This window comes from Sciurus vulgaris, assembly GCF_902686455.1.
Source record: "Sciurus vulgaris genome assembly, chromosome: 5".
In the NCBI taxonomy this organism is placed as follows: domain Eukaryota; kingdom Metazoa; phylum Chordata; class Mammalia; order Rodentia; family Sciuridae; genus Sciurus; species Sciurus vulgaris.
The window spans coordinates 95,268,969-95,282,382 of record NC_136465.1 but is presented as its reverse complement, the minus strand read 5'-3'; the positions used below and the strand labels follow the sequence as shown (position 1 = coordinate 95,282,382).

The following is a 13,414-nucleotide window of genomic DNA, read 5'->3' as shown; positions in this document are numbered from 1 at the left end:
CCTTAGAAAACTATAGACACCCACTATGAGATACAATTTTAAACCCTGATTTCTCATAAGTGATTTCCTGTGCAGAAGAGTTAATTTCAGTATAGAGAGAGGCAAACTGAAGATTCCAGGTGGAAAAGGAAATAAATAAAAACAGATAAAAAATTAAGAGTGTTGGGCTGGGGATATAGCTCAGTTGGTAGAGTGCTTGCCTCATAAGCACAAGGCCCTGGATTCAAATCCCCAGCACCACCAAAAAAAAAAAGAGTGTAGATTACAGGGCTAGGGCTGTAGCTCAATGGTAGAGTGCCTGCCTTGCACATGTGAGGCACTGGGTTCGATCCTCTGCACCACATAAAAATAAATAAATATATTGTGACCATCTACAACTAAAAAAAAAATACTTAAAAAAAGTGTAGATTACACAAAAATTTTAGACCTTTGTATCACTAAAAACAAAATTAAAAGATAAACCAAATAAAAAAATTAGAAAAAAGGTGAAATTATTTGCAACAGTGATGACAGAGGATTAATGTGAAATGTGAACTAGATTTTATGATAAATAAGAAAAATACTAATTTACAAAAGATAAAATAAAAAAAATGAACAGTGTGTTAAATAAGAAATGCAGCCAACAGGCATATGAACATGTTTGGCCTCAGTAATGGCAAATAAATATAAAAAATGAAATCTCTTTTCTACTAGAAAATTACCAAATTTCAGTAAAATGAGATTATCAGTCTGCTAATGGGAACAAAAATTAGCAAAAACTTTTTGGCAAATGACAGTGATATTGAGTTAGAATATGCACACATATCCAAACTTTTTGGTTCACTTTCCACTTATTTAATGTGAAAATGTGAGCAAACTGAAACACAAAAATGCCAGTGACACAGAAGCCCATCAAATCTGAAAACACTTTCTACAATGAGGTTAAATAAATCACCCACAAATGAAATATTTTACAGTCCTTAGAAATATTAGCCAGGTGTTGTGACACAGGACTATAATCCCAGCGACTCAGGAGGCTGAGGCAGGAAAACTGCAAGTTCCAGGACAGCCTAGCAAGACCCTGTCTCAAAATAAAAAATAAAAAGGGATGGGGGTGTAGCTCAGTGGTAGAACACCCCTGGTTCAATACCCAGTACCAAAAAAGGATTTATTTATTTACAGGTATTTTAGTAAGCATGAGGAAATGCAAATAAAACAATGTTAAGTTTAAAAAATGTGGGATGCAAAATTGTGCACTCAGAATATTTCAACTGCAGAAAAAAATATGAATGGAAAGAAATGAATGAAAGAAACACACAAAAGGCAAATATACCTTTGTGTGGTAGAATAACTGATGACTTTAAAACTGGCTTCTTTACGTTTTTTCTGTACTACTTAAATCTTCTATAAAGTACATATATATATGTGCTCTTATAATTGAAAAAATAATAATTTCAAGTGTAAATGCACAATGAACAATAGATGGAAATCCAACAGTTCTCCACCCACTCCCACAGATACCAAAATGTTCCTTGGTTGGCAGGTAGGGCAGTCATGGTGGGTGGAAGCTGCTCTAACTTAAATCTGAGCATAGAAAAACATCAGGCTTCTTGAAAACAAAAACTCTTCATGTCTCATGTATCAAAACACATTTTGGAAATTCGTTAACCAAAATCTTTCCCATCAGAATATTTAAATCTGCACACCAGTATTATCTCCACAGAACAAACTAGTTAAGCAAGCAGGATGTTTACTAGGAACACCCTAAAAACTAATAATTGTTTTTACAGGTCTGGTAAATCCCTGCCAGTTCATGTTAGTACAAAGTGTAACATAAACAATCTCTAGAGTCTGTCACCACGTCTAAACGGGAGAGCATGAAGCCCTGGGCATCAGGGTTTTCGTTGGCAATAATCACTGAAAGTAAGCCTTTTGGGGTTCACTCTCTCAAAGGCTGATTTCACAGTTTTTGAGATGGTTTTCTAGGAGTGGCAAATACTTCTCATTTGGTATCTTGTTTCATCTTCAGAACCCTACAAAGCAAGACTTCTCAGCACTATTCACATTTGGGTCCAGGTTTTTTTTTGTTTTGTTGTTTTGTTTTTTGTTTTTTGTTTTTTTTTTTTTTTTGTACTGTGTATGAGAAAGTCTGAAGATATTGTTTTTTTCAATTAACTATACACAAATGGGATACAACTATGGTTTCTCTGGTTGCACACGAAGTAGAGTCATATCATTTGCGTAATCATACATGTACATAGGGTAATGATGTTTGTTCATTCTCTTTTCTTCCCCCTACCCCCACCCCATCCCCCATTTCCCTCTACACAATCCATCCTTCTTCCATTCTTCCCTTATCTCCTCCCCCACCCACATTATGTATCATCATCCACTTATCAGAGAAATCATTCAGTCTTTGGTTTGGGGGATTGGCTTATTTCACTTAGCATGATGTTCTCCAACTCTATCCATTTACCTGCAAATGCCATAATTTTATTCTTCTTTATGGCTGAACAATATTCCATTGTGTATATGTACCACAGTTTCTTTATCCATTCATCTATTGAAGGGTATATAGGTTGGTTCCACAATCTAGCTACTGTGAATTGAGCTGCTATAACCAGGTATTTATTCAAGGGAACTGTCCTGTGCATCACAGAACAGTTACTCGAATCTCTGTTAGCCGAATCCCTGGATTCCACCCACCAAATGCCAATGGGACCTATACCACCAGGTTGCAACACAAAAAAAATGTCTCCTGACATTGCCAAATGGCCCCTACAGGTCAAAAGCCCCTCGGTTGAAAACCAGTGCTACAGAAGTAGATACTATTACTGCTCCTGTTTGATAAATGAGGAAACTGAGACACAGCTATAGGTCTATTTAACTCCAGAGCCCAAGATCCCATTCCCATACAGGCAGGTGGCCTATCTTAGAGTATTAAATGACACACCTCTTTTCTATTTGATTCTACATCATGTACATCCCGACGAATGAGAAGTTATATTCCAATTACATATCAAAGGTTTATTTAGAAATCTGTTTAGTCATAAGGTGTAAATAAGAGAGAGAAGAGACTAACTTCAGGGGCCCAGTACAAGACAACTGCAGGGTCTGTACCAGGCAGGATGGGGATGAGAACCAAGGCAATGGTGGAGGGAATAGATTCAGAAAATATTTGAAAGGTAATAACAGTACTGATGGCCAGGAGAGAACCTCTAAGATACCACACACAATCTTGACCCACTGAAACCTTTGATGATGAATTTGAGGCTTTGAGACCAGAGGAAAACTCAGGCTTAAAAGGAAGCATTTTGAGTTCTGACAAGTGGCGCCATCTTCATGGACCTATGACCTAGACAGTCACTTAGGACCCCAAGCTCAGCTTACTGCTCTGCTGTCCCCATCTTGAGAATCTTAATTTTAACTCTGAACTTCTGTTTTGTAAATGAGATCTGACAGGACGATGGAGAATGCACGCAGGCAAGAGATTCAAGTTAACACATCGACCACTCCTCCTCATCACCCCATCCACACAAAGCATTTGCAATGCTCCATAAGCACAAAATTCCAGTGACACAATGCAATGCATGGAAGTTAGGCAAAACTCAAAGCAAGTTCAAGGTAAGGGTGTTACAAATACAACTGGTGGGTGGGTGGAAGCTGGCAGCTCTAAGGTGTCTTCCATTCAAACCAGAATTGCTTTGCACACGGAAGGCAAAACATTTTTCTTTTGGTACCAGGGATTGAACTCAGGGGCACTCGAACACTGAGCCACATCCCAAGCCTTATCTTGTATTTTATTTAGAGGACTGAGTTGTTTTGCACATCATTTTTGCAGTGCCATCACATCTGACAACAAGAAGGCAACATTTTTCTAAGAAACACACATGTCCAAGGAATTCTATCATTCTTTTATTAATGTTACCTCCCTGAATTAGCCAACCACTTAGGCTTTCTTAAAATAATGACAGAAGATAGGGCAACCCACAGTTCCTTCTTTTTTCAGTCCTTCCTTACACACCTGTAAGCCAAACATCCAGTACTGATAGATTGTGTGCATATCAAGCAGTGAAATAAAAATAGCTGAGTTAGTTTTATGCAGGGTTTCTACTGTTCTGGTAAGAACATGTACATATGGATGCATAAACTATAAAATACAAATTACAGGACTTCAGCAATTCTGCATACGAGCTCAATGGTCTTATAGTTGTCTAAACCCCAGCACTGTACAATAAAAAGATAAACAGTAAAATTCATGCTAATAATTTCAATTTTTATTTAAATTCTTAAATTTAATCCATGCTACAATTTTTAATTTTCTTTGACTTAGAATGACATTAAATAGCAAATACCATGGAGGAAGAGACTATAGAAGAAAGGAAAAATCTTTTATTTTAGTACCTTTATCAGCATTTCTTTCCTGCTGTTAGGAAGGAACAGCAGGAATAAATACTGATATCTTTCAAAGCCACTTCCAAAAGAGCCACCAACAAATTGATGGGGTGATGTTGATTTGATACAGTAGTCCCCCACTTATTCATGGGGAATGGCCTTCAAGACCCCTCCAGGGGATTCCTGAAACCTACAATAGTACTAACTGCTACACATAAGCTTTTTCCTATCTATCTATAATTAAAGTTTCATTTACAAATAAGGCACACTTTTTCTGTTCATGTTTCCCACCCCAAAATCTAACTAAACACTTATCACAACATCAGTTAAACTTTTCCAATATGAGGGGCAACATCAAAACTAACAAACTTCTTTCTTTTATTTCCTTTACAATTACATGGATGGAAGATTGGTTCTTATTGTAGATCTTAACAACCTCAGCATACGATATTTTCTCTTTCCTTATTAAGTTAAGAATTTTCACCTTTTCACTTAAAGGAGCGTTTTATAGCTTCTTCAGCATATGTTAACTGACAGCATCATATTCTTGCACTCTGGGGTCATTAAGTAAAATAAAGGTTACCTGAACATAAGCACTGCAATATTGCTACAGTCAATCTGATAACTAAGATGGTTACTGAGACACTAATAGGCAGATAACATATACAGGGTGGATACACTGAATAAAGGGATGGTTCATGTCCTGAGAAGGCAAAGCAGGACTGCAGGAGATTACATCATGCTGCTAAGAATGGCACACAATTTAAACTTTATGATTTGTTTATTTCTGGAATTTTCCATTTTTTATCTGCAATTGTGATCGCAGATCACAATTGACTGCAGATAACTAAAACAGCAAAAAGTGAAACCAAGAATAAGGGGGGAACTACTGCACTGTACAAATAATTACTGGATTGCTTCAGGCCTTTCTCCATCACCCTGATGTCATTACCACAATAAATCTGCTTAAACACCACAACACAATGTCTTTCCAACTAGAGAGCTAACTAAAAGTAGTAATTTAAAAGAAGCCTAAGACAACCTTGTCAGGAAAAGCATTTAATGCAGTGGTCTCTCCTCTGGACCACTCCTTTCTATATTATTTCCCAATGCCTTGGTGGTTCCATTGTAACCAAATCCCGACTGTGGCCCCAAACCTGGGTAGCTTCTCACTAGAGTGCTCAGAATTTCTCCAAGAAGCTGGTCTGTGAACCATTAAGTCTGATCTTCTAAATTTTTCTACTTCAAATACAGTCAAGTTTTCCTTTGTCTAATTTCATTCTTTTTTTTTTTTTTTTTTTTTTAACCACTACTTTCCACTTCAATAAATTAACTTCCTGCCTGGAGACACATCCTGGTAAATATGTCACTTTGTATTGTTTAGATGAGAGACTTCTGTCAAATTTTTCCTCTGTACCAATAATCCCTAGAGCCAGCCTCTCTCGAAATGGAGTTGCTTGTCTATGAATTTCCTTTCACTGTTTCCTACTCTACTGTAACACTGCCTGCAATGGACTTTCTCAACTCTTAACCGTTTTTTTTTTCCCATTTCCTCCCATCCTTTCTACCAACCTATCCAAAGAAGTGTCCTTAAGTATTTAAGACTAATCACTCACCCTCCCCATGAATTTGAGTCTATCCCAGTCCTTCTCGCCCCACCTTGCACTCACTCCTTGCTCACTTTCCTTTCTGTAATATCACCCTTGCTCCTGGTACCTTCCACTGACCTAAGCTACTATTCCATGTTTCTCTGATTAGTTCTTGAAAGGACAGATTAACAGGCCACCTGCAGTTTATTGCCTCCTGTGTATTGCTCAATTTTTTGTCCTCTGAATTCTATCTCTTCCACGCTACTAAAACCACTCTTGGTAAATTCACAAAATTTACCTGGCAGGTAGACTAGGTGCAGATTCTCAGGCCCATCCTCATGAACAGTCTGCTGCACTGGATGCTGTGGACAGTTCCTTATGTTGACTGTGCTTCTTCCCTTTGTCACCACTGTCTACTCCTAGGTCAGTTCCTGTTCTATCTCCTTTAAATAACTTTTCTTTTGCCTGACCATTTCTAAACATCAAGTGTTCCCTGAAGGCTGGGTGCTTGCTTCTCATTTATTCTACATGATCTTCTCTGAGAAGTTCATCTACCCTCATTCTTTATGTGAAAGCTCCATGAAAGTGGTTCATTAGTCTAGGACTATGCCTATACTCCAAATCCAAATTTCTAAATTCTTGCTTAAAATCTTTTTGTGAACAATACCATCCAACAGTTCTTAATGACTTTTATTATACCAAGCACAGAAGCAAGTCAGATTCAGGAATATGAAGTAGCTGATATTAAGGATATTGTCTCTGGATCCCTACCTGCCTGAGTTTAAATCCTGAGTCCAGCATGAACAATCTGTGTGACCTGAGAAAGTTACTCAGCCTCTCTGAGCCTGAAAGACCTGATGTGTAATAAAGGCATAATAGCAGTACATTTTCTTAGGGCTGATGTAGGAATTATGCTAAGTTAAGTATCTTAGAACAGTACTTGCTACATTATAAGAGCTATGTAAGCATTACCTGTCCTTAGATTGTTATTCCCCTAAAAACCTAATGAAACAGATACTATTATTTTATCAATTTACTTAATGAGAAAACTAAGGTGGATTATTGTGAATCATGATGGAGTCTCAAACTCCAAATGTTCAGGTCTTAACTCATCATATTTCCCATTAAAATTCACTTTTGCTTGTGTATCCTTGATTAAAAGTGTTTTGTCCTTCCCACTCCCTTTAGCACTTACACCCCTGGGAAAATATTCAACATACTATTTCCAGAGTCATCTTTATAAAATAATCATCTCCCTCCTCATCTTAAAAAAAAAAAAAATCCATTGTAGAGCTTCATCTTACCACTCCCCTTAAAAACCTCTTGCAATCTAGCCCCAATATATCTTACCTCTCTTAATACCAATCTCTCTAGCTATTTTACTCTAAATCTAATCACTGAATTCTACATTTTATTCCAAACCCAGGTATTCTCACTTCCTCTTCAAAATGTCCTACCCACCCATTCAAACCCTATCTCCTTCAGTGGGACCTCTTTGCTCGAGTGATTATTCTAGCTTAAGGTATGATCTCCCCTAACCTAGTTCCAAAGGGCCCAAAAGATTGTTGATTTTAAATTTAACACATTTTCAATTGCAAGAGTAATGCTCAGGAAAACAAGTTCTAGTGCAGCAACTATAAAAGAGACATATTGTGCTGTAAAACAAATAATGAATCCCCCTTCATCCTCCTTGACATTCTAATCCCTCCCCATACACTGACAAATGCAAACCACATGTATGTGGGGTTTTTCCCCTTAAAATATATAGACCCTGTACAACTCAGTATATTCTTTTCAATCTTTTTAACAGCTAAGTAGCATTCTAAATTTGTTTTTTATTATGGTTATATGTAAGTCACACCATCCCTTTTCTGCCCTCATTTCCTGTACATAGAGAGATGGTTAAAGAACAAGTTTTGTTCATCTTTACCTCTCCAAGAGGACCTTATACCAAGGTTGGAATTGCTCACCAAATGTTTAACAAATAATAACTATATCTATAATCAGCCCAATGGAGGTAGGTACCCAGGAAAATAGCTGTTAGTGCTTCACACACATTATCATATTTAATCCTCATAACCACCCAGTATTTCCATTTCACAGAAGACTTAACCACAATCACAATTATTAAGAACAGGGGATTCTAACCTACTGTCTGACTCCAGAGCCCATACCCTTATCCTTTTGTTATACTAATAAAAGTTTCATAAAAACATTCTTTACTTTCTCAACCAATGTTCAGAGAACAGAAAATTCCAAGAATCCTGGTCTGGGCATGTGGGACTGAGATGGAAGTTAAAAGGAATCATGAGCATATGGAGACAAATGACTGCAGCTGTAATGCTAGCCTACCATTCACCCATTCCACCTAGGTTTACTGAGGACCTACTAGGAGAAGGGGTACTGAGTTACTTCCCTACCCTCTTCAGGCTCCCCACTACACTCTCCTTCCATAATAATTGCCATTCTTTGCTAAAAATCTATGTGCCAAATGTACATTATTATTTCTATTAATTATTTCTAATCCTTGCGCAAAAACTGTCTGACACATAGTATTACCACGAGATGAGACCCAGGGAAGTTAAATTATTTGCAAATATCAGACTAATAAACAGCAAAGTCAGGATTCAAGTTGAAATCTATATAGCTCCAAAGTCCTATCCTTTTTTTTCCCCTCCTACAGAATAATGCCTTTTAATTCCCAAAGAACAGATGAACTTTTTTGATTTAGACTCACTTAAAACACACTTGGTTACAAGTACATATACAATTTCTGTGATTTAACCAGAGATTTTGTTTTTCTTATCAAAGTCAAGAGATGGAAAGATGAGGTTTAATATAGCAGTTCCAGAATGCCATCAACTTCTCAGCCTCCTTCTTGTCTTCTACCCAGTCATTCTTAACCCTCAAGCCTCTTATCTTTGGTCACACAATGGTTTGTCTCTCTTCTCCAGGGAGAAAAAAGAAATACAAACAGAAGGCCTAACAGCTGAGCTCATAGAGGCTATTCCCTTATCAGAGCTTTGGGGATGAGGAAGAACCCTGCTAATTACCTCTCACTGGCGAGGACTAATTGCAAAGACACATAGATGCAGGGGATTCTTGGAAATCAGGCACTTTTAAGTGGTCATGGTAGTGAATTAAACAAAATGGGGTTAGTTGTAGGGAAGACATAGGAAGGATGCACATCTGGGTGTGTCCATTCCACACAGTGATGCAGAGGGCAAGTCAACCCAGACAATCAAAGTATCCTAGGCAAAGAATAAACAGAAACTAAATTCTGTGTTTAGAAGCTTTCTCAGTTATGCAAAGTCATACACTGCTGGAAGTGGAGGATGGAAGAATGTGAAAGTTTGACAAAAAACATCCAAGCAGCTGATCCAAAGGAAAAACACTGAGACCCAGGTAACTTCACAAATGGTCCTGATGGATTCACAGGTTCCACCAGAGTGTTTTCCCCTGACTGTTCAATGTCTCTCTTCCTTCCTCTCACCTCCCAGAGTTAATTTAGAGGAGAACCCACAGGCCCATTTGACTCTTCTTTCATTCATAAGAAGTAGATGAACATGTTCAAATTCAAATTCAAATGAAATAAAATTCTCTACTGTGTGTTTTTCTAAGAATTAGCATCTTTAGAAAAAGATAATAGTTACAGGGACTTTCTGTACAACTGCAGCTACATTGTCAAATTATTACATAAAGAAAGTAGACCACAGAGTTTAAACCTGGTTTTCACTTCTTTCCAAGTAAAGGAGATTCAATAAACTTTCCTCATAAATAACTCATACAATTCTGTAGCAGTGAGATGGCATTTGTGCAAAGTAATACAGATAAAGATGACAAGAGGCCAGAAAAAGAACTACAGTGAGCTACATCCTAGGCACAGAAACACAAGCTGATATAAGCACATTAAGTGATACTGTACAGCCTAACATCCACCCTATAAGAGTTAACACACTTTCCAGTGTACCTACCTACTTCTCAAGAACTGCCTTCCTTGACTAAAGAATTCAGTTGCTTACTGCTGAATAAGACTTGCCATTGTTTTCAGAAATAAGTAACCAAATTCTTAGTCTCTCTTTCACCAAGTGAACTTAAGTTTGCTTTTTTAATAAACACACTCTAGGAATGAGCATACCTGCTTTCTTTAACTTGTGTGTTTTTATGTCTAGTGTTTGATTTCCCTAAATTAAAAGAGAGGTGAAAATGCCTAAACCTACTCTGGAGTTCAGAGGGTGCCCAAGAAATCTACAGTTAGCCCCAAACATTATAGTACTTGATCTTCCTCCTACATGACCCATAGTTAAGCTATGAGCATTTGCCAGAATGACTGATACTCAATGTAATTTGAGTCTGTACAATTCCTTAAGTCATGGACATGGACCACTGTACAGAAACCACTAAATAGTCTTTCTATTCTCAACTCCTTACACTTGCCAACAAAAACAAGGATGTGCATGTGGGCCAGTCAAAACGTGAGTCACACCAAGTTCCAGGGAGACACACAACTTAAGTGCAATGGAAAACTGTGACAACACACCCACCTGGACCACTCAGAGTCCAAGCCCACATTTCAGAAATAGAAACAGCACAGAGTGCTACATATTTAACTTAGACCCTCCCTTCTCCCCCACAGTTGCCTACCAAGTGTGCAAACTTGAAACTCCTGGAAAAACCCATTTCTTAAATTCCAGTTGTTTGGTGTTTCAGATCCTTTAAAGTGGGTGAAAAAAAAAAAAAAATACTGAAGTAACAGAAACCCTCACCACTTGGCTTTTTGAAACATTAACATCTAATGCCAAACTAACATCAATAATTATTGTATTTAAAATAAAGAATTTTAAAAGCCTTTGTATTTTGTAGAGTGTTAACTCAGTTTACTTGTTTTTTGATTTTTGTTTTTTTAAGCTATGAGTTCCATTTAATAAAGCATCAATCTCTGTGATATATGTGACAAAAGCTATAGGGTTTTTACTGAGAAAGAGGTTCTGACACACACTGCAGTAAAATTGAGAAATAAATGACATAAAATACTACAAATGAGAGAACTGCATCAGCCTGTAGCAATTTTTAGACAGTTTCAGTTTTTGGACAGTTGGATGAATGATTTCATTGTGGAATTATCAGCTGTTAATTGAACAGACCTGCCCAGCATCAAAATGTGACACTAGCCTTAACAGCTTTGAATCTCCTGTTCACTCCCATCTCTATCTGACCATGGTTAAAAATATAATAACAATAATTATGGATCCCTAAGAAATTTCATAATTAGCTGCACAACTGTGACTTTTGTACATTTCAGAACTAACATGACTTTCTAAGGTAATCTCTGGGTTATACAATACTTCTTGCCCATGTTTTCATTTGAGGTGACATATGAATGGATATGCACTAATTAACTCATTCATTTGTTGTTTTGAAAAGGTAATCCAAACCAAGTCAGAGACATGTACTAATATCTCTGAAAAGAGAATGTTGAATGAGGTCTTCTTTTAGTCAGCAATTCAAAGATTGTGTTCTGAGATAAAGGTACCTTTAAAAATGGAAAATGAAAAACCCAAAAAGTTAATTTTAATGTAACAAACTGTCAACAAAATTAACTACAAACACAAACATTTCATGTCATAGATAAGACAGATTTTTTAAAAAGTCAGCTAATCAATAATAGGGGGAAATTATTCTGATTTATCTCATGCTGGTACAATGAGCGACAAAAAGACTACATAAATAGTCAACTAAATCCCTTCATTGAACTTGCTCCCAAGAATTGTCTGACACCCTTGTGATTAGGCACTATTGATCTGGAACTACAGTGTGGTCTGAGTTTCAAGTCAACATTTGTTCAATAAGGCCAGTTGACCCTAATTTTTAAAGTAGCCATTGGAACAATGTTTGCTGTTTGTCAAAAGGAATTTAACCAAAACCTGATCCCACTTTTATCAATAATGCAAACATTCTTTAAAATATTGTCCTTTAAAATATCACTTTATACTGTACCACATCTGTCCCCAAAAACATGATGGAGAAAGAGAAATAATGTAAAATGACTGTTATTACAGACACTGTGAATCAAATTTAGAGCCATGAAATATCCAAGCCCCTAAACTGAAACTAATTTCTTGGAAAGAAAGTATAAGTCTGAATTTGGCACATGAAGATAATATCCTAAAGATACTTTTTGCTTGCCTGTCTAGTTTTTGCAGCTCCATCTTTCGGTATTATATGCTGCAGTTTGAATACTCTAATCAACCAAGGCTAGGGCGAGCTCTCATTAGTCCACTAGAATTCCACATCTTTCCTACTGAAAAATCAAACTGGAAAATACAGTATGTTTTCCATACTTACTCTAGAACATAAATAGAAAAATCTTGCTCACTACTATTGCTGAGCCATTAGCAATTTCTGTGTCTCTATCCAAAAGGCAAACCAAAATTAAAATGTTCTGGTCTTTTTTTCCTTTTCAAAAAGCCTGTTCTGATCCACCCTATGCTATTTAATTTTTGTAGGAACTAAGAACAATACACACCCAGGTGTTTTATAAACAGTAACAAAACAAAACACAACGTCATCTGCTACAAAAGACAGAGAACTATCCATAAAGCCCTCCATCACTGCACGTCTTGGTTTTACCAGACGTAATGTAGCGTCTTATTTTCCACCATCTGTTGGAAGAGTCCTTTTGGTCAGAGGCCTGGGATACAGTTCCTGACTCACAGTGAAGTCCACACCATTTCCTCCAGACCTGGCAACAGGAGGGTCTTCACTACTGAGGACTGCGGTGAAAGAAAGAAAAGGGAAACTACTCACAAGTCTCAGTCAAAAGAAAGAGCCCTGAAGTACTGATAAGCAGAGTACTCAATCAGTGTGCAGAGTTAACTCTTTTCTTCAAATAGTCAATCACATTCAGTTAGAGAGCTGCACACACAAAATCTCCACGCAGAAAAAAAGAACAGGTTTGAAACAGGAAATAAACATCAGAATAGTAAGTAATCTTACACTTCTCTAAATGACTTGTTTCCTCCTGACAGCAAATGCTTTCTCTAAATACCAAACTTAGTCTTTTAAATCAAGCTCTCTCGGCATTGCAGTCTCGGGTTCTTACTGAAAGCAAGGACTTGCTTAGGTTCCACATGTGGAAAAACTCACGCCCGTACTATGAAGAGCTTGTAGGCCACGCCTTCCACCACATTTCCCTGTTAAAACTCGCTTATCTAAAAATGATTCCTGAAAACACAACTACCAGCCCTCATCCTTCCGTCAGGCAGCCGCAGGAAACAGATCTGAAGATTCTGGGCGGCCTTCCTGACACCCCGCCCCCGGAGCCCAAAGTTGGGTAGACATGCAAGCGAACAGGGGTCAATTTTAGAGTACGCCCAGGTGGCCAGTTTTCCCACAAGCTCACGATAAACGCAGCCCAAGTGCATTTCTCACATCCTGACTGGACTACAAAA

At 37.5% G+C, this 13,414-nt stretch overlaps 1 protein-coding gene across 9 annotated transcripts in view; it reads right to left on the bottom strand.

The window, feature by feature from the left end:
* Positions 1-13,414, bottom strand: part of PPFIBP1 (PPFIA binding protein 1) — a 211,428-nt gene that overhangs the window by 197,361 nt on the left and 653 nt on the right. The window lies entirely within an intron of this gene.